Source organism: Sinohyriopsis cumingii, chromosome 8 (assembly GCF_028554795.1).
Source record: "Sinohyriopsis cumingii isolate HCF-2022 chromosome 8, ASM2855479v2, whole genome shotgun sequence".
NCBI classification, from domain to species: domain Eukaryota; kingdom Metazoa; phylum Mollusca; class Bivalvia; order Unionida; family Unionidae; genus Sinohyriopsis; species Sinohyriopsis cumingii.
Genome location: NC_142968.1, coordinates 88,919,951 through 88,943,967, shown reverse-complemented (window position 1 = coordinate 88,943,967; position 24,017 = coordinate 88,919,951). Strand labels below are relative to the sequence as shown.

General features: G+C 34.2%; 2 protein-coding genes across 2 annotated transcripts in view; one reads left to right on the top strand and one right to left on the bottom strand.

Annotated features, from left to right (window-relative positions):
- The window catches only part of LOC149794100 (centrosomal protein of 78 kDa-like), a 122,913-nt gene that overhangs the window by 53,727 nt on the left and 45,169 nt on the right, over nucleotides 1-24,017 (bottom strand). The window lies entirely within an intron of this gene.
- The window catches only part of LOC149794101 (uncharacterized), a 40,061-nt gene continuing 20,657 nt past the window's right edge, over nucleotides 4,614-24,017 (top strand). Inside the window, exon 1 of the mRNA XM_089968071.1 lies at nucleotides 4,614-4,998. The gene's annotated coding sequence lies outside the window, so the exon portion shown is untranslated. The remainder of the gene's footprint in view (nucleotides 4,999-24,017) is intronic.

Here is a 24,017-nt window from a genome sequence, read left to right as displayed (position 1 = left end):
TATCTTACAATGTATGCAGTAAAGCAAAACATAGTTCACACGGATAAGAGTGATTAATTATGGAAATCAATGATGAAATTGTATCCTCAGTAGACAAAATTATGTTTGTCATAATTACATGACCAGTAGTTGAAAAATCCTCAGTATTTTGTTATAACTTTTTAAACCCTGTCAATTAATTTAATGTCAATCTAGACAAAATAACATTCTATAAAATCAACTACAGCTGCACATACTTGTGATCTAACATAGGTAAATGACAATGATGTACAAATGTCAAAGAAGAAAAATTCAGCTACTGTGCAAAGAGCATAATGTAAAAATCCAGGCACTCTTTTAGTGATATCCTAGAATGATATTAAAAGTGACTTAAAGGGATAAAATATAACAGATATATATCTTTATCATATCCTGCAATTTTGTGTCATATCATAGAATTTGGAGGTCGCCATCATCATTAACAATGGCCTTGAATCCATGGACGATGACCCATGTTCAGAGCCGTTGTCTGCGATTGGTGAGCAGGAAGTGAAGGGGTTAGTTGATGTTGATGCTTGATAACAGTGCAATATATTTCTGTTATCAAGGACTTTGATTCCTCAGCTATTTTTAATATACTGAAAAAACAGCTGTAGCTCAGAAAGGTTTGTGCAAGATGAGTCACACATTTGTTTTACACTCCTCCACCGTATCTCCCCCACTACGCACTAAACCAATACTGTTTTACCTGATCACAAACTTTGCCCCTAACTAAGGGGCTTTTAAGTCTGCATAAAGCTATATTAATATCTACCAGAATAGGAATGCAGATGAAAACACAATGTATAGCATAAAGCCATAAGTGCTAACTCAAGAGTAATGCTTTACAACAAACACGCACCACCATGACTATATATTATTTATCCGACTTTGCTTGCATAGACTCTTAATATCTTGAACAATAAACAGAAGGGGGAGAACTCAGGTACGAAAAGGCCATCTTCAGATGAGCCATCTTAAAAGAATCGTAATATGAGCCTCCCACAACTGTAATAAATTACCTTATAAACCCCAAACTCAAACTTCTTAACCATTTTATAATTAAATCAAAAATTAAAGAAAACATGCCTCTTCCATAATAAAATTTAAAATAACTCGGACCAGCAACAATTAAAAATAAACAGAAACACAAACAAGCACTTACGATACAGACCACAAGAAGTAGACATATTATAGATTTCCTTTTTTAGATCAAGTCCCTTTACATTCCAAATTCTATGTTAGGAATAGATAGGGAATCCAGAACAATTCATGATTTGACCAAGATAGTGCCAGTCCTCACAATAACACAAGGGGCCCCCGAGTGGCCGAGTGGTCTAAAGCACTCACCGTTCCAGATCACTGCCATCTCACCTCTGTCTGTGTGGGTTCGAGTCCAAGGCTCGGCTAGTGTGGGTACGTGGGAAAGCCTGCCAGTCGCTTCTCATGGGTCGGTGGTTCTTCCCTGGGTTTTCCAAGGTTCTTCCTCCACCAGTTATACTGGCCGCCATGTATTGCCTATCTTGTGCTAAAAAATGGCGTTAAACCCTAGAACAACAACAATAACACAAACAAGCAACAAACATATACATATACCACAATCACAGGACAATCTGACTCTGGCAAAGTCACAATGCAATTAACAACCAATGGGGAAAGGGATGGAAACCCAACTGTGGTACAAATAGTCCAATGGTTGGGGAGCACAGACCAAAGCTCCAAGCCAAGGGAACACAGAAACCAGGGATATGGCCAGCTCAGGCCAAGCGAAGGGAGTAAGTAATATTCTCAAAGCTTATGGGATAAAGAAACTCAAACATCTGATGAGCAAAACAAAAAGTAACCCTGCAAAAATCAAATAATATTATATTAATTTCTTTTTTTCTCTGACACAAATAGACATCGAACAATATATGGGTGGACAGGGAAAGACATACAAGACACACCTTTTTAGGCAAACAGGGTGTCACATCTCAGTCCTAATCGGCAAGACATGCTGAGATGTGGCTTAAAGAGGTGCCAACAAATTGTTGAAGGCTGATCAAAAATCTGAAATCACCAACTAACTGCTCATCAAATACGAAAAGAGTGACCAAAGACATTTGAATGAGATCATTACATTTGAATAAACATGGATTTACTTTTCTGAACCAAACTCAAGAGAAAATAATGAAGTTTGAAAATGAACACAAACCATAAATAAAGAGACACCCATCACCAATGGACTGTAATGAGAAATTATGTTTTTATGGCACAATGCTAGGCCATCCAGCTACCTGTGCCTGAATCTGCTGATTTCAGTGGGTATTTTTATTCCTCCTAAGTGTTGTCAAAAATTGAAGAACATTACTGTACCACAAATCTGCATACCAGTCCCAAAGTTATTTATTATTCCATAACAATACACCAATATATTCATCTACTATCATGACATTTTCTAAAGGAGCACTACATCCAAACTTTTCCTCATCCTTCCTACTACCTTGAAATAGTTCCAACCTATTTTTGGCTGGAGCCTGTTATCAAAGATTTACTGTGGGGATGACAATTTGAAAGTCGACATGCAGTTAAAAGTGCAGTTTTCTAGTGTAATAACACATAAAAAAATGAATAAAAAATGCTATTTAATAATTTCATATTCAAAAAAGTGTGTGGATGTGCATAGTGAGAACTTTGAATATATGCACTGATGATATACTGACTAATAATGACCTTCCCTGCATAGCACACTCCAATGTGCATAAATTAAACATGCTCAGTTTGGCAATTACACTTCAAATCATTATTTCCCTGTAAATAGGAAAAGCCATCAAAGATAAAATTGCACTTTTCTTTATTTTCCCAACATGTTTTGTTGCTTCAGTTGGTCATAAATCCAAGTCATTTAAGACTGTGTATAAAAAAGTATTTTGCCTGTATGCAATATTTACTAGATAACCATTTAGTACTACATACCTGATCTGGCATTTAATACAGCTGTTCAACCCATAAATCCATATCACACACCCAGATTCAAACTACTTGTGTACTTTCTGGTCTACATACCTGACCTGGCATTTAATACAGCTGTTCAACCCATATTTCCATATCACACACCCAGATTCAAACCACTTGTGTACTTTCTGGTCTACATACCTGATCTGGCATTTAATACAGCTGTTCAATCCATATTTCCATATCACACACCCAGATTCAAACTATTTGTGTACTTTCTGGTCTACATACCTGATCTGGCATTTAATACAGCTGTTCAACCCATAAATCCATATTACACACCCAGATTCAAACTACTTGTGTACTTTCTGGTCTACATACCTGATCTGGCATTTAATACAGCTGTTCAACCCATAAATCCATATCACACACCCAGATTCAAACTACTTGTGTACTTTCTGGTCTACATACCTGATCTGGCATTTAATACAGCTGTTCAACCAATAAATCCATATCACACACCCAGATTCAAACTACTTGTGTACTTTTTTTGATGTCCAAATATGTTTTTTAATGCAGTGAATCAAATATTAAAAAATTACCATTTGTTTTGAATTTCATTTATACAGTAAAGCTAAATATATTTAGAAAGCATAAAAAAGGGGTAATGTAATAAATACAATACCACGTTAGTGTTATGTACTGAGTCGGGGCAAAGATCTCACTTGACATGGTCTCATAGCCTCTATGTATCCCTATGCCATATCAAACCTGTTCTTCCTGCTGACTTAAATAACAAAACATGCGTGCCATTTGGTGTATTTATCAGAGGAAACCTTATCTTTCATTCTTATATAGTTCAAACACACTTTCCTGTTCATACAGAGCTAAATTCTTATTTTCATGTACACAGCTAGTTTGTTATGTGACGCAGCCAATAGTTGTAATATGATATATCTACATAAAACCTGCTTGTAATTTAGTATAATTGCAACATAAGAAACAAAACCTGCTTGTAATTTAGTATAATGGCAACATAAGATACAAACTCTGCTTGTAATTTAGTATAATGGCAACATAAGATACAAACTCTGCTTGTAATTTAGTATAATGGCAACATAAGAAACGAACTCTGCTTAACAAGTGTAATGCAACACAGTCAAAAAAAATTCAGGTCTACTTTTCTGTGAGGAATGATTGGAGAGGGTCTCAAGATGAATTCCAGTATAGTCCACTACATGTAAATCAGTTCAGAAACATGTATTAGACTAAGGCAATGCAACAGATGTAGGTCTGCATTTTGTATCTGAATTACAGTAATGGAAAAATAATACTTGTATGTTAGGAATAGATCACAAGGTAAAAATTCGAGAAATCTAAGAAAAATGGCTGTAGGAAATTTACTGCATAAAAGCAAATTTCAAAAGCAACTAACACTATGAAAGCACATTATTAAAACAATCAGTTTTCAAATGAAGATATAGATTATATATCTTGCAAAAGAATATCTTCTCAAAGCGACTGAAATGATCTTCCAGAGACTGCTTTATTTTAACTGACAGTATGCTGTGAATTCCATGGTTAAGAATATCAAATCTTGATTATAATTACAATCAGTGACAATAGCTTTTATTTTCTCCACTTAATTAGGCTGTCTGAGGACGAGCATGAAACAGGACCTTAACAATGCGAAAAATAACAAGACCATTCCCTGTGCAATATTCCACATTTGTCAACATTGATCCAAGCGAGTTTCTTGTCCTATAGCATCAACAGAATTGCTTATAATTGATTAAGGTGTATTGGTCCCTCAAGGAGAATTCCAATTTATTGGATGCAGTGGAATCCCTGCTGCCAGCTTGTTAACGCAGACATAGTTGAAAAACAGGTCTACTCAAGAGACAAGTTGATTCAAATTGTGAGAGCCACTGCTAGGAATTCAATTGACAGTTTTCTTGTCAAATGCGGAATAAGAAGACCGTTTTATCAACCAAGGAAGTTTTCATGCTAATTGAGATACTGACTACTGCTGCTCTACATTAATGGGTGAGTGTTATCATTTAAGTAATAATCCAGATCCATACACTTATTCATTTTCATGCAGATCAATTTACACAATTCACATCGTTTAGCAAATAATTTCATTACTGATGGATGGAAATGGGGACTCAAACGCTTATAAAGACTGGTCTGTAATTGAAGCAAGAAAAAAAATCCACAAAATCTGGCAGAATACAAATCCAAACTCAGTCTTTGATTTCTTGCAAAAAATACAGGGCTACTTTTCTCTTAATTCTAGAAGGCCATGATAGTTCAGCTGAAAGAGCATTCAGTACCCATCAAGGCCAATCCAAGTGAGTTGTCTTAGTGTGTCCTAGGGAAAGGCACCTAGCAATCATTTCCTTGGCATGGTATAGCCAATCATGTGTAAGAAGTGCTGTTTAAACATACTTTTAATTCTATGTTTCACATTAAAATTAAAATTAAAATTAATAAAGCATAATTTAGAGCAATTCTTAGTTATATTCCCATACTACAACTTCATTACTGGCAATTGTGAACCATGATTTGAACATCTGGCACATAGAAACAATTTTGGGAAAAGATTTAGTCTTTCATTTTTCAAGTGATTTATCAGTCTAAATTTGTATCAATCCCAATGAAATTAGAAGTAGCATATGTGTCAGCACTAAAGGGGTTTTACTGTACTTCTAAGTAGCAGCATCACTCATTTTAAGGTGCCTCAGTATTACACTGTCCCTTGTGTATGGTGATTATAATTATGGATCCAATGACATTATGTAATGCTGGTAGTAATGTAAAATATACACAGTATAAGAAAACCACACATATATCATGATATACTTTTAAGGAATTATAATAAGGAATCACTGTATAATGTACCCAGTATAAGACACATATAACATGATATACTTTTAAAGCATTATAGTAAGGGATCACTGTATAATGTACATAGTATAAGACTATACATATAACATCATATACTTTTAAAGCGTTATAATGACAGATCACTGTATAATGTACCCAGTATAAGACACATATAACATGGTATACTTTTAAAGCATTATAGTAAGGGATCACTGTATAATGTACATGTACAAGATATACATATAACATGGTATACTTTAAAAGCATTATAGTAAGGGATCACTGTATAATGTACATGTATAAGATATACCTGTAACATGGTATACTTGTAAAGCATTATAGTCAGGGATTACTGTATAATGTACATGTATAAGATATACATATAACATGGTATACTTGTAAAGCATTATCATAAGTAAGGGATCACTGTATAATACACCCAGTATAAGACCAGGCATATAACATGACATAATTTTAAAGCATTATAGTAAGAGATCACTGAAAAATGTATCCAGTATAAGATCACACATATACCATGTTACACTTGCATGGCATTATAGTGAGGGATAAATGGATGATGTATCCAACATAAGACCACACATTCAACAAAGTACACTTTTACAGTTATAGTGAGGGAGCTCTGTATTATGTAGCCAGTATAAGATGACTACCATATTTCATTTATTTAATTTTTCATACACAATCATGTTATCAAAATAATAATTATTTAAATGTATCATAATTTTTTGTACATATCACTTTGTATTTTTCAAAAATATCCATTAAATTATCGGACATAAAATTTTGACTAAGAAGATTTACGTTTGCCAAAAATACTGAAAATACCATCTTGCCATTTTGTTTTTACAAAAATTAATAATTAATTGTTGGTGAGACAATAAAAATACAAAGACTGATGCATAACCATGGGTGCCCACAGCATTACCATCCAGGTAACCCCTGCGATATCATACTACAAATATATATATATATATATATATATATATATATATATATATATATATATATATATATATATATATATATATAAATTCTGACAAGTTTAATCATGCAAATGAAGCTGAAATATGTCACAAGATTCAGTTCAAAACGCTTAGTAAATATCAGCTTTAGTTTCAGACTGCTTACTTTACTAACTCTCCTGGCTGTGACTGACTGACCCCCCCTTGCAAAATAATCCTGCGGGCGCCCATGTGCATAAGCTCTCTTACTGACATTGCAATATCTACTGGTGTTTATTTACAATGGACAAAGGACTTCATGGACCATACCTTGAATTATTATCGTTAATTAGTTCTTCTTATTAAGTCCATCACCATCATAAACCAAACATTATGTGCATTTTAAAACGAGTCTGATGTTTTCCTATCCAACAAAAATTACATCTCAGTACATGCTAAAGTGAAGACCACAGACCATTAATCAACTAGTCTTATTGTTTCATTATAGTCACAAAAACATAAAATATAAAAACCTTGTCATTTTCCATCGTAAATTTTAAAGTCACGGACTCCATTAAATCGATTCATATATATATATATATATATATATATATATATATATATATATACGCTATCTTTCAAGTGCTTGTTCTGTTTTGACTTGGATATAGTTAACATTTTTTTCCAAATCTATTTTATGACATACCCCAGTATTATTTTTATTGCCAAGTTCGAATAACATCTGCTGTATGGACAACTTCTTCAATAGCACATTGACAGATTTTCATTTCCCTAAAGAGTGCCTCATTTCCCTACTGCCAGTCTCGCTGATTTGACCTCTTCTGTCCATTCTTGCCCTCTATGGGGCTGGAGGTGTTGGTGGGGTTGATTGGCGGATTGTACCTTCTTACAAGGTGTCCACTTTATATTTGATTATCATTATCTAGAGGGTGACCGCCCACTGTGTTGTTGCCCAGATTAATATAAAGTGTGAAACCTATAGATGGAATAAATAGAGATCTGAGCAGATATATAGAACAGAATGACACAAGCCCCCGTACATGAAATTTAACAATTTAATCAATTACATAAACAACTGTGATAATATGTAACATTAGGAAGATACACTTCTCTTTTGAAATAAATTATTCACTGAACTTCAAGCACAAATATACTTATATAAAATAGCATCTGTTTTAAATGACAGAACTGGTTCATCATAGAATCGAGTGAACAATCGAAGTCATTGCCTTGTACAACTTCATAACCTACTTATTTCTGGTTCATTCCAAATTTACTGTGGTTCTTTTGCTCTTTTCTTCTCCAAACTTTATTCTCTTGCCTCTTTCAATCCTCAAACTTTGTGTGAGTAGGTGGATAAATAAGTACGAAGTTACGCAGATACTTGGATAAGCAGATATGACATTTATTTATTTTAGATATAATTTTTCATACACTGAAATTATAATGTATACTCTGTTACATGTGTACCATATTTCATTTAATTTTTCGTACATGTGTATGGTACACATGTAACAGAGTAGTATACATTTAAAGCATTATAGTAAGGGGTCCCTGTATTTACTTGAAAATGTTCTGAAGCCACAAAAAAAAGAATTTATGGACAGAATATTTACATGGCTTCTTGCCTGTAGCCCAATCACATTCGGGACAAAAAAATATAGAGAATAATATGTTCAGAAGTGTATGGTCGACACAAGATGATTATAGAGAGGATATCTATATGTTTTGAGTAGATATAGGATGGTTACATAGAGCAATGGTCCACAACACAGTGCCCATGGGCGCCATCATGCGCTTGCTTGAAGGCTGTTTTGGGTGTCTGTGTTTTAGGTTCCTAAATTGAGCAATCAAAAGTATATGTTTTTACATATAATGAAGGTTATAATGAATAATGAAAGCCATAATATGAGTCAGGAACATACATTCAGGCTATAAACTCACAAGGTGCATCAATGCTATTTGTCTGCAAAGCCATATTGAAGTTTGTTTGCATGTAGTAGTTGTTGCTGCCTGCCACTTTCTCATAAACTCTTAAATGTGCCAAATAGGCATAAAAAGGTTGGGGACCACTGATATAGAGGATACCTACATGCCTTGAGTGGATACAAGTTGAATATATACAAGATATCTACATGTTTTGAGTATAGAAGATGATTATATACATGATATATATATGTTTTAAGTAGATATGAGAAGATTATACAGAGGATATCTACATGTTTTGAGTAGATAGAAAGCAATTACACAGATATCTACATGTTTTGAGTAGATATAAGATGATTATACAAAGGAAATTGACATGTTTTGAGTAGATAGAAAGCAATTACACTGATATCTACATGTTTTGAGTAGATATAAGATGATTATACAAAGGAAATTGACATGTTTTGAGTAGACAGAAAGCAATTACACTGATATCTACATGTTTTGAGTAGATATAAGATGATTATACAAAGAAAATTGTCATGTTTTGAGTAGATAGAAAGCAATTACACTGATATCTACATGTTTTGAGTAGATATAAGATGATTATACAAAGGAAATTGACATGTTTTGAGTAGATAGAAAGCAATTACACTGATATCTACATGTTTTGAGTAGATATAAGATGATTATACAAAGGAAATTGACATGTTTTGAGTAGATAGAAAGCAATTACACTGATATCTACATGTCTTGAGTAGATATATGATGATTATACAAAGGAAATTGACATGTTTTGAGTAGATAGAAAGCAATTACACTGATATCTACATGTTTTGAGTAGATATAAGATGATTATACAAAGGAAATTGACATATTTTGAGTAGATAGAAAGCAATTACATAGATATATACATGTTTGGATAGACACAAAATTTATCACAAGAGGAAACTTTCCACTCAAGAAACTATTTCACTGGAAATGTTCCTTACATCCATAAGAAATGTAATGTTTTTATTATATAATTCTAATGGCAAACACAGTTGTTTTATTTGTTTTCATTCTGTTCCATGTAAATCGAAAAGGAAGTTCCAAGGGTTTACTTCCTTTATGCAGTGCTTCAAACCGGTGTTTTGATAACTTAAAGTATGTTTTCATACAAAAATTACAAGATTTTTATTTTCAATAACACATTTCTCAGAAGGATTGTTACAGTGAACAATTTGGCTATATCTGACAGACGTCAAAGCATAACATGTTCAAACAAACACAAATGCACTATTGACGAATTTAAAAGAGCCAAGCATAGCTGACCCAATCAAAAACAAAACACACTCCAGCTACTGAAGGCTGTTTTCCAGTCCACTTTGAAACATTTGACCCAACCAAAATTAATTCTGTGACCTCCTCCTTTCGTTTTTCATTACAATGTTTACTCCTGCTGCTGAATCTAATGAAAGTCAGCACTGTGCCAGACACAAAAGTGGGCAACACTCAAGTTAGATCATTAAAGAATAACAGAAATGTCCTTTCTTCAAATATATCTCTGTAACATTTTCTGTACTAATCTTGGGAACTTCTTTTGAATGCTCACTTTCAGTCTCCAGAACACAGCAGACAGTCTAAACATCAGCATACATTCTATTCTGTGCCACAAAAACCTCTTCTGAGGCATTTTGAATTTGTAGATGAAATATTTCATCTACCGGGGGTATTAGCCAAAAAAAGGACAATAACTCTTACAATAATCACGGGAGCAAAATGTATGTCAATACACGCATCTTTAGATATGACTATAATATATAACGTTTCAAAGTGACTGACTCTCTCCTGAAATTCAAGATATGACCACATTCTTCTTCTTAATTGCCAAGTGTTGAAATCATCTCTGGGGGCCCAGACCGGCAGAGTGGTCTAAAGCTCTCTCTGTTACGGATCATTGCCATCTCACCTCTGTCTGCATGGGTTCGAGTCTCAGATTCAGCCAATGTGGGTATGTGAGAAAGCTTGCCAGTAGCTTCTCGTGGGTCAGTGGTTCTTTCCGTGGTTTTCTCCACCATTAATACTGGCCACCATGTATAATCTATTGTGTGCTGAAAAATGGTGTTAAACCCTACAACAACAACAACAACAAAATCATCTCTGATTTTGTTTTGGCTTTCATATTGGCCACTGTGGCATCATTTTTTTTTTTAGATGAATGAGATAAGATTAAAAGTCTTTTAGTAAAACAAAAATACAAATGTGACCATACATTCTGGATAATTATTCAAAAGCTTTTCAATAAGTCTATTGTGGTAGCCATATTGGATGTAAGATCAGCACCATTTTCATTTAGAACCAAATAGGCATCAAAAAAAATTATGGTGTAAAAGACATTTACATCAAGGAGTAGCAACAGGACTACAAGATTGCTTCTTTAGATTTCAGAGACATGGGCAAAAGAAAGTAGGAAATCTGCAATCCTGGACTCAAAATGCAACACTAAAAGACACTGACTAGTACCCAACTTCAGGGTCTTATTGATTTGAAGAAAACAAATGCTTGGTTTCACTTCTCAGAGAAGCTTAATTGATATCTGAACTTCCAAGTAGAAAGAACATGGCTTGCAAATTAGTAATCATTACAGGAAACTAATATCATGGGCTGCCTTTATGAACATACGCGCTATAAAGGATTAAAAAGCCCTTCATTTTGCACAGAAATAACTGAATGAATAATCCTAAAGGCGAAATGGCGTAAATATACACCATTCTCAAGCTATTATGAATAGCTCTGATCCATATACAAACAATGCATTTCAGCTTCATGAGTTGTCATGGTGATGGGCAATACTGTATCAGTAATGCAACAAATTAAAAACTTCAGAGAAATTATTGGTGTACATTGTTAGGCTGGTAGGCTTACTCTGACTTTATATACATTACAGTATTCTCAAGCCATTATGAATAATTTTGATTCATATGTAAACAATGTGTTAGATCTGCAAGACTTGTCATGGGTAATGGGCATTAATGTATAACAGAAACACAACACAAATTTGACATTTTTGATACAGTGTTGGCATAAACTGTTAGGCTTACAATGTGTGTGTGTGTGTGTGTGTGTGTGTGTGTGTGTGTGTGTGGATGGATGGATGGATCAGAAAAAATCTGTCTTTCAAATACTGTAAACAAGATTTTAATAAGCATATAATTTTAGCTTATTTAATGGGCAAATAATTTTTTTAATACAGTTATATGATGAAGATACGTGTATGATACAAAATACATCTATAAAGTCAATGTAAGACTAACAACCTAACAAACTGCACCAACAATTCATCTAAATGTGTTCATTTAAAATGCACTATTTGAATTAAAATATGGCTTTGTTTTACAAATCCCTTGGCTATTTATTCTGCATTTTTCCTGTGTTACATGTATTTAAAGAAACACAATATAACCAACAGCATAACAATAAAATATATGAAATACCTTTTATGCAATATAAGATGAGAACACACATGTTTTAGATTACATTTTATCAAAACTAACTGTTATATTTCCTTTGAGAGATAAAATGCTCTTGTATTATAAACGAGTGTTTTATTTCTCTACTAAGTTATAAAGCCATTGTAATGTCAATGGATGATGTATTTCTCAACAGAGTTACAATGCCCTCATAGCATAAATGGGTGTAATATTTCTCTGTCTTATAATACTCTTGTGGTATAAATGTGTTACAGCAGGTTATTTAACAGTGTAAAACCACAAATGTAATTTAATGGTATAAACCACAAAAGGAATTTAATGCTATAAAGCCACAAATGGATTTAATGGTTTAAAACCACAGCAGGTTATTAACGATGTAAAACCACAAATGGAATTTAATGGTGTAAAACCATAATACAATATTTAATGTTAAAAAACCACAATAAACAGGCATGTTATGGTCATTTAATAGTGTAAACCACAACAAATATAACATTTAATGGTGTAAATATTTAGATCTTATGGGTTTAAGACCATTTTTCAGAATATTATAAATGGCAAACATTATATTTGGTAGGGAAATAATCCAGAATGAACAACCAACCCATGGGACGCTACTTGCAAGTTTTCTTTCATACCCACATTGACAAGAATGAGACTCAAACCAGTGCTGACAGAAGTGAGTTGTGAGTGATTTGTAAAGGCCAACACTTAGACTATTCAGCTACCTTGTGTCCCTTAAAATGGTATAAAACCATAATGAAATGGACATCTAATGATGTAAATCCAAAACAAATAGCACATTTAATGATGTAAAAGCACACCAATGAACATCAAATAATATAAAACCATAACAAATACATGTAGCACACTTAATGATGAAAAACGAACTAATAACACATTTAATTATGTAAAACCATATTAAATAGCACATGTAATGATGTAAAAACCACAATAAATAGCCCATTTAATGATATAAAACCACAACAAACAGCCCATTCAATGATGTAAAAACATACCAAATAGCATATTTAATGATGTAACACCATACCTTATGGCATATTTAATGATGTAACACCATACCAAATGGCATATTTAATGATGCAACACCATACCAAATAGCACATTTAATGATGTAACACCATACCAGATGGCATATTTAATGATGTAACACCATACCAAATAGCACATTTATTGATGTAAAACCATACCAAATGGCATATTTAATGGTGTAAAACCATACCAAATGGCATATTTAATGATGTTGTTGTTGTTGTTATAGGGTTTAACGCCATTTTTCAGCACAAGATAGGCTATACATGGTGACCTGTATTAATGGTGGAGGAAGAACATAGGAAAACCCAGGAAAGAACCACCGACCTACGAGAAGCTACAGGCAAGCTTTCTCACATATCCACATTGACCGAGCTCAAGACTTGAACCCATGAGAACAGAGGTGATAAGGCAGTGATCCGTGACGGACAGCGCTTTAGACCACTCAGCCACTTGGGGCCCCCTATTTAATGATGTAAAACCATACCAAATGGCATATTTAATGATGTAACACTATACCTAATAGCACATTTAATGATGTAAAACCATACCAAATAGCACATTTAATGATGTAACACCATACCAAATGGCATATTTAATGACATAACACAATTCCAAATAGTTCATTTAATGATATAACACCACTTTATAATTGTCTTTTAGACAAGCAGTAACATTAAGCAAAATATCAACAACGATAAAAATAAATTCAAGCAATGTAATGGGGTCCATGATCATACAAATGCCATTAATGGAGCAGTACACTGAGGGGTTTTGTAATGAGGAATCAGTGTAGTAAAAACATACATTATGACTCTGTACTGAGAGCTTATTTTTAACTGGCAGAAATTCTAAGTGAAACCTCTCAAAACAGGTTGTACTGAATTAATTAAAAACCTATTGCATCCAAATGGTCATTAATGAAAACTAATCTCTTTCAATCTTTTCTCCTACAGTAATTGAACCTTTTACCCATTCCATTTACATGAACAGCACAAGATTAACAGCTGCATCAATAAAATCAATAAAAAGGCTACCAGAAAGACATTATTCTTAAAAGAAAAAGATCATGGCATGGTTACCAGCAATAATGTGTTCTTTCACTATTCAATATCTGTGGCATTCAGAAATAAATAGAAGGACATTCTTTACAATAAACATGTCACGACTGGCTTTACAGGGATAGTAGTGAGATTAAGTCTGACAAACTTTTCCATCAAAATCATTGCAAAAATTAGTTTTACACTAAGGAACACCTCACATGTAAAAAATATAATCTCCTTCAAAAAGCATGTGAAATTTCAAAAACACGTGGTTTTGTTCTTTGGATGCCACTGTTTATTATTTGATTATATCATGCAAAGGAAATGAAGGCTAAGAGCCTTTCATTACAGGATGGTGAAATATTGGATATATAATGTATATCTGAAGTAGATATGCAAAAGATTTTACCTTCCAATGGAATAAATAGTTTCTTCTATAATGATTCCATGGTAAGGACCTGCAGTGGTTCAGTGGTTAGCGTCAGTCAAATGATGTGGCACTGAAGTCCAGCAGTCTCCATGTCAAGAGGAAAGCAGTCTCCATGTCATGAGGACAGCAGTCTCCATGTCAAGAGGAAAGCAGTATCCATGCCAAGAGGACAGCAGTCTCCATGTCAAGAGGAAAGCAGTATCCATGCCGAGAGGACAGCAGTCTCCATGTCAAGAGGAAAGCGGTCTCAATGCCAAGAGGACAGCAGTCTCCATGTCAAGAGGACAGCAGTCTCCATGCCAAGAGGACAGCAGTATCCATGTCAAGAGGAAAGCAGTCTCCATGCCAGGAGGAAACCAGACTCCATGCCAAGAGGAAAGCAGTCTCCATGCCAAGAGGAAACTAGACTCCATGCTAAGTGAGAATATACATGAAAAGACACCCAAAGATCCTCTTACTTCCCAATTATCCTGTATACCATTACAATCTGGCAGCAGAACTGACTTTTTCTTTCCAAACCCTTTTGACTGTGGTATATACCCTATTCTCGCAATATGCTGGCTCTAATTGTTCTAAGAGAGCACCAGAATAACAAACACAAAATAAGAACTGTCAAATGACAGTGTAGCCCATCATTACACCAACAGTGAGAGATTCTATAACATTCTGGCCCGTGCCAAGACATTTCTTTTTGTTCTGTTTTTTTGCTGAAGAAATTTCAGCAAACTTTGCAATAAACTTTGAGTTTTTTCGAGTGATGAATTAACATTACATAATCTTTGGTAAAGTGTAGACATCCTATTAGGCAAAGTTTTGTATGTATGTTGTACTCGGATTCCAGTAAATATCAGAAATATTAGTGATTTAAAATACTCTCTACTCAGGGACTTTTATATGATTAATCATGCTCAACATGTTAAAACCATAACAAAGCCACATTACTCTCAGAATGTTAAAACCATAACAAAGCCACATTACTCTCAGAATGTTAAAACCATAACAAATCCACATTACTCTCAGAATGTTAAAACCATAACAAAGCCACATTACTCTCTGAATGTTAAAACCATAACAAAGCCACATTACTCTCAGAATGTTAAAACCATAACAAAGCCACATTACTCTCAGAATGTTAAAACCATAACAAAGCCACATTACTCTCAGAATGTTAAAAAAATAACAAAGCCACATTACTCTCAGCATGTTAAAACCATAACAAAGCCACATTACTCTCAGCATGTTAAAACCATAACAAAGCCACATTACTCTCAACATGTTAAAACCATAACAAAGCCACATTACTCTCAGAATGTTAAAACCATAACAAAGCCACATTACTCTCAGCATGTTAAAACCATAACAAAGCCCATAACTGTAGAGTTAATATAAGCCTAACAGCAAAACCAACTTAAAGGCACAGTTCTTCCAAAGTCAATGAAAAAATACAGCAGGTCAAGTCACTTATATTTAATAGGACAATGTAGTAGTCACATGTAAGGATCTATTCGTAAAGAGATGTGACTGTACACTCAATATTGTCTAAATCATAGATGGCATGTAACAAGCTGCAGATGAATGATGATAAAACTGAGGCCATTCTGATCACAACACAAAGACTTTCTCATTCACATTCTTTACCTCAAATAATAAATATCAGCAACACCAACATTAAATTCACACAATCAGTACGAAACCTAGGTGTTACTCTGGACAGTACTCTCACATTGCACCAACATGTCATGAACATATGCAAGGCTGCATATCTTGAGCTGAGACGCATCAGCTCAATATGCAAATATCTTTCAGTTGATGACACTAAAACACTTGTGTGTTCATTAGTACTTTCAAGACTGGACTATTGTAACTCAATTATGTCTGGTTGATCTCAATATCTGCTCCAGAAACTTCAAAAAGTTCAAAACACAGCTGCTCGGATCATACTTAGAGTACCACGATCACAGCACACCTCTCCGCTGTTCTGTACCCTACACTGGCTATCCATTCGATCCAGAATCAAACACAAAATTTGTTCTCTGTGCTACGTTTCACTGTAGGACTCTAGTCCAACATACCTATCCGACCTCACCCTTGTGTACACACCAGCAAGATACTTACGCTCCTCTTCTGACTATCGTATACTCATTATTCCATGTATGAAAACAAAGTCATATGGACAAATTTCTTTTGCATAACAGGGCCCAGCAACGTGGAATGAATTGCCCACTGAACTTAGACACAAAGAAACAGGGATCACATTCAAGAGGGCTCTCAAAACTTACTTATTTCGACTGCAAGAACAAACTTAAAGACCTAATAATGTTTCTTACCTTAAATATTCTCAGTATGTTTTTTAATGTTTTCTAATTTCATGGTGTTTGTTTTCTGTAATCATATCATTATGTTTTTTATCTTATAGGTGTTGTCTAATGTTGTAAAGCACTTAGAGCTTCTAAAGATTAGGCGCTATACAAAGTCCTCATTATTATTATTATTATAATAAACCGACCATAAGCTCAGCATAACACAGAATGTACCCAAATATAAAACACATCCCACTGTCACCTAATTTTGACTTTATGGTGCAATGCTCACCAAGTTGGAACCATACTACATTATCCTACAAGTAGAAACACATGCACACAGGCTTAGGACATGTGGCTTTTGAATAATTATTTGCCCTATGTACAAGCCAACTTGACCCATGGAGCTTGTAAGTACTATCTCAAAAACAGAACTAGAAACTCAGTATTTGTTGCTGTTGTTGTTGTGGGGTTTAATTCCCTTTTTCAGCACATGATAGGTTAAACCTGGCGGCCAGTATTAATGGTGGAGGAAGAACCCGGGAAAACCCCTGAAAGAACCATTGACCCATGGGAAGCTACTGGCAAGCTTTCTCATATACCCACATTGGTTGAATCTGAGACTCAAACTGGTGCAGAGAGAGGTGAGATGGCAGTGATCCGTAATGGAGAGCGCTTTAGACCACTCGGCCACTCGGGACCCCCAGAAACAGCAGTATTGTGATCCCCATGATTTTTCCAACATCACACTTCATATTATGGGGTCATGATAATTGGATGCATTTTAGAACCATTATTAGAAGCACAATGAACCAGGAAGTTCTCAAAATTTTCCAAGTTATGACCCTAGGGCTAAGTCACTGGGAGTGGAGATTAATCCCAAGCTCAATTTCTATTACATGTATTTGTCATGCCTAATGGGTGGGTGTGTTGATATATATATATATATATATATACACACACACACACACACACACACACACATATATATATATATATATATCTTTACCTTCAATGCAATGACATAAGGGCTATTGAAACTAATGGTGGTAGAGTCAATGATCACAAGGTCAATGTTGGCTGCATGTATAACTTAAACCTATCTTTTAGTTCATGCTAAATATATATATATATATGATTATCGGTTACAGATCTCTAGTTTCCAGGTCATGACCCTGCAGCTAGGGATGAACCATCAGCTGCATATATATCTTTGTCTTTTCATGCTGCTCAGTAGTGATACATGTGGTTACTGGGTGGGACTATACAAAATTTCATGTTTTGGGGTAGGGAAAGATAACTGGAATAAAATATAGAATTTCAATTTAAGACCATTTATGAGGTGAGAAAAACTAAGTGCAATAGAGATGCTGGTGTTAAAGCAATGGGCTACTTGAAAATTTAACACAGCTCAAAGCAATGGGCTACCTGAAAAATTGACAGCAAGCATGTAGAATTCCCACAGAAATTTCCAGGGGTGGGGACAGAGGAGAGGGAGATTGTCACAATACAGAATGTTCAGATTGTAGCACAAGCTAATATCAGTACTTCTTTTTGCAACCTATCCAATGTTGTCCTATAATAGAGCTTTATTGATTCCCTCCCATGATTTATGATTCCACATCAATACATGAAATATCTGACCTAATCAAGCATACTCTGCAGCTGCCAAGTTTATGGACAGGACCAATTATTATCACATAGGTGTCAATGCCAACACAGCCTACAGTAAATTGCCACTCTATCAACACCTCATAGGTTACTATTGACATAAGCTAGATTAATCAATAGCATACAGCCTGCACAGAATACATTCATCCAAAATAAATTGATCTTTATGCTTGTTCAACAGTTGTGTTCCATTTTATTTGGGACTGTTCTGCAACAGCTGATGCCATAACCCTCACCATCCAGTGCCACAAAACCATAACATGTAGAGGTAATTATCAATCCCCGCCCAATCCTACACTCTAAATTCATGCACCTCATTACAACAGCAAAAGAATTAATCAATTCCTAACAAGAATTCCATACACAATTTATGCAAAGACCAAAATAATTCGAGGTTTGTAACCTTGCACAATTAAATTATATAGAAATCTAATTACCTCAGTAACAAGGCACAAATGGGATCGCATGCTGTCAAGAACTATAATAATTAAACCTTATTTAATTATTATTACAGCTAAATTGTAGTTCTGTGCTGGCTACCATTCTTTACATAAAAATAAAACTTCTTTGTGAATGTAATATTGTCTATTGGGCAGGTGTATATTAGGCAGGTGTCTATTGGGTAGTTGTCAATTAGGTAGGCATCTATTGGGCAGGTGTCTATCAGGCAAGTGTCTACTGGGCAGGTGCAAGTTCTTAATCCCTCAGAAACCATTAATAAAGAAAATTAAGCAATGATCAGATACTGTATGATATTAGAATTAACTGTCCAGCAGTTGTTGGTAATACTGTCAATGACAACGTGCATAGGTCTATCAAAGCAGCTGATGCTACAGGGTTTAAAACTAACTGTAAGACAGAAAAATCATGATTAAAGAGGCATTAGCTGTTGTTTTTTTAAATAATTTTATAAAGACACTGCAGTTATTTTCTTATTCTCTGACATTTTTTAAGCTATGTGAATGTCAAATATAAGAAATTTTAACTAATAAAAACTGGATGAAGAGGATTAATAATTACTTGCCCACTTACTTACATCAAGGCATAACAACAAAAACTAAGGTAAGAAACACTCGATTCTTGATCTGACCTTCCAATGCAATATGCACACAAACACAGCATGCAAAAAAAATTATCTTGCTCAAAAAAACAAACCTTAGTGTAACCCTCCCCCAATTCTGTACCTATTTATAGCTGAACAGGAATATGTATCATAGGTCAGCAGTGGAGGTAATCTAGGTCCATCTGTAATATCACAATTAGTACTAATACACATGATGGATGGGAAGAAAACCTTTGATACTAATCCTAATTACTAAGACAATGTATATTACAGTCCAGTTAATAATAGATATTTATCATTGTTAAGCCTGAATTTCTAAAATAAATGTACCTAATGATAACAATAAGCATAGGTTATGTAAAAATAGTAAACACAAATCAGTAAGCAGGCACCACTCTACTGTTATGTTTGACCCCAAGCTTCAATTTTCAAGCATTCCCGCAAATCTTGTTCAGTGACTAAATGTTGTTATTGTTGTTGTTGTTGTGGGGTTAACGCCATTTTTCAGTACACGATAGGCCTATACATGGTGGCCAGTATTAATGGCAGAGGAAGAACCCGGGAAAACCCAGGAAAGAACCACCAACCCACGAGAAGCTACCGGCAAGCTTTCTCACATACCCACATTGGCCGAATCCAAGACTCAAACCCACGCAGACAGAGGTGAGATGGCAGTGATCCATAATGGAGAGCACTTTAGACCACTCAGGGCCCCCAGTGATTAAATGTGTAGGTTGGTATTTATGATGTTATCCTTATATTTTATTTTTTCTCTTACAAGGATTGCCTTGTTAGATGCCATAAATGACTCCATTTTGTGCAACACAATATTGAAACCAGAATTAGGTCAATGACACACCACTGCAAATCCCTGCTCTTCTTAACTATGCCACTCAGGCCATGGCCTGACACAGGGACCAGTGCTGCACCTGGGACATGGCCTGACCCAGGCCCAGTGATGCACCAGTGTCAATATATATATATATCTAAATCTTCATGTTCAGTTTGTAAACACATATACCTGGTTTTGTTTAAGGTAGGGATCTTGATAGTTTCCAAATTATGAACTAGATCTCAGTGGTTTTCAAGTTATGACTAATTGGCAACATATTCCCCTGTATCCTGGAGCAAAATATAATGACATGATCTTAAAACACCTGGGGCAAGAAAATAATCACATAGTCCAAACACCTGTGTGTGTGTGTGTGTGTGTGTGTGTGTGTGTGTGTGTATATATATATATATATATATATATATATATATATATATATATATATATATATATATATATATATATATATATATATATATATATATATATATATATATATTGTATATATATATATATATATATATATATATATATATATATATATATATATATATATATATATATATATATTGTATATGTAGGATTACATGTATATTGTATTTGCCAATTTCTGATCTACAGTATATATTTAGATTATTTTCTGAATTTTGATTACCTCCAAAAACCGCACCTACTTGGTGATATCAATATTTAAAAACCACTCTGTGTCACATCCCATATTTTCAAGTCTGTGCATTCAGCTGTGTAGATGGAGTGCTAAATGGATGGATTGAAGGATGTACAGATAGGCATGACACAATCCCTGCAATTGGTTCTAAATATGCAGAGACAATAAATTTCAAGTCACTATACTGAACTATTTTATAAATGTATGTCTAATAATTTAAAGAGAATGTCTTAAGAACATTACATAATAGCTTAAGTACTTCAAAATGAAGTCCTATGCTTGACAAGTATATAAAAGATAAAAACCAGTTTTCAGCTTTTCAGCTGCACCAAAGAGATATCGCCTCACAATATCGATATGTAAAAACTGTCCTATTCTGTACCTTCCTGATTCTTGTCTTGCTCCTCTTGCACTCTCTTTCTTTAAACTGATCCATTTTTATAATGTCTACTGAACCCTAGGTAGCTATGTAAGCTAACGGCAGAAATACAGTGCAGATTCAAAAAGCGTCCTCTAAAGATGATCCATGATGTCTTTTATGATTATCTCGCAATATTTTTGAGAATTTGCAGATGTTTCTCCTTCTGTAATATGAATTTTTTCTTTCTCTAAAAGCAATAAAAGTTCCTATCTTTGAATCATTAACAGACTCATAAAATGGAAAATTTCTGTTTTGTAACTTTACATCTGATGCTTCTTCAAGACAAACCTGCCACACTATTCAATATTTTATGACTTTCAAATGAGGCTTAAAATGGCTTCTTATTTATAATTCAATACTGAACAAAACCTTGCATATTCTTAACATAAATAAATACTTTGTATAGAAAATAAACACAATCAATCCATGCCTGAAAAGTTTATGCTTTTGAAAAAACAGCCCAGTAGACTCAAGGATTTGTTAACTTTTCATCTCTATTTAGAAAAAGTGAAATATCAGATTCAGACATTCTATTATTTGAAAGAAAGTAGAGACCAAATATGAATATACTTGCTTATAAGACGAGTCTGACTGCAAACTGCATAGACCCAGATCATCAGATATTCAAATCATAACATGCAATGAGATCTGGGTCTGTGCAGTTTGTAAGGAATAACCAGTGGAACAAACAAACTTAAACCTGATCTGCTGGCACATTATGATACAGCAGATCAAGATCTATGATGTTTGCAGTTGGAGTCGATTTATATGCCAGAAGTTACAAGTTGGCTTGGAGAGGTTTTCAGGTTACTGAGGCCAGTCGTACATATAAAAAAAAATTATTTTGTGTATAAGTAGATGGATAAGCACATCATCATCGATTCCAGCCTCAAATTTTAAAACAGAAAAGCCCAAAACATTTTAAAACAAAAAAGCCCAAAACATTTTTAAAACAAAAAAAAGCCCAAAACATTTTAAAATGAAAAAGCCCAAAACATTTTAAAACAAAAAAAACCAAAACATTTTAAAACAAAAAAGCCTAAAACATTTTAAAACAAAAAAGCCCAAAAATATTTAAAACAAAAAAAACCCAAACATTTTAAAACAAAAAAATCCAAAACATTTTACAACAAAAAAGTCCAAAACATTTTAAAACCAAAATAACATATTTGCTTTTCACATGTATTCAGAATGACAGTGAGATAAAAAAAATTGTTGGGAGTAATAGGGAAAGCACTTATAAAACAAGGGAAAGAAGATGTAATTATGAAAGAACAGTTGTGTGCATGTGAGAAAGCAAGCAATTAAGAAAACTCCGCTTTTTTAACATTAAATGATAATTTCAGTCTCTGTCTCTGTCAGCAAAGAATCAAACTGTTCACCACAGGTCTAGTTATGAAAGCAGGGATATTCAAATATTAACTTAACTTACCCTTGATTGGTGGCTGAGTGGTTAATGTGTCAGGCACATGACCAGTAGGTTGCAAGTTCAAGTCCCACCAGCTTATCAGTCTGAGATAGAAAACTCAAATTCTCTAACTTTTAATGTTATTGGTTTCTTTATTCTTGAAACTGAAGTGTGTCAGGAGGAAAGCATATTGGGGTATTATGCTTCATTATAAGCTAAAATTAATTTGTCAGAAATGACAATGAAATGCCTTAAAATAATGTCCATGTGATTACATATAAACATCAAAAGTTTATAGGTGTCTTCACATAGCACCAATTGCAACTGTCAACTGTATTTAACCAAACATATCAAACTTACTTCAAGATATTCAAGAATTAAAAAATGTGGTCAGGTTTCGAAACAATAATTTCCTGCAAATAAAAGTATAACCTTGGACTTTTATTAACCAGAAATGCTCTTCTCCAAGCAAAATCTTTTTTGATCTGCACATAATCAAATATAAAGAAATTCTATTCAACAATATTTCATAGATGCCTTAGTTCTACAGCATAGAGGTTAAACTTCATTATTACCAATTTCCCATAAAGCCTTAGGACCCTTTAAAAAAATGTCTTCATTGGTGTGTATCAGAGACAATGACACAGCAATATTTTGGTTTGGTTTGGCTAAGCCCACTTCAAGTTTCTTTGCCTAAAACACACCTCTAACTTACTGATGTTCACCTTTTGATTGGGCAAAGCTCAATTTAAGTTCTGAGTAATGTCTTTTGTTTATTTTCTTCATAGTGCCAATACATGAATCCACCTTATTTGCTGAGGTGTACTCAGGCATTAAGGATTTTGATTGAATCTAGAACATCAATAATTAGATAAACCTGCAGACAAAAGGCACCTCCTGCAGGCA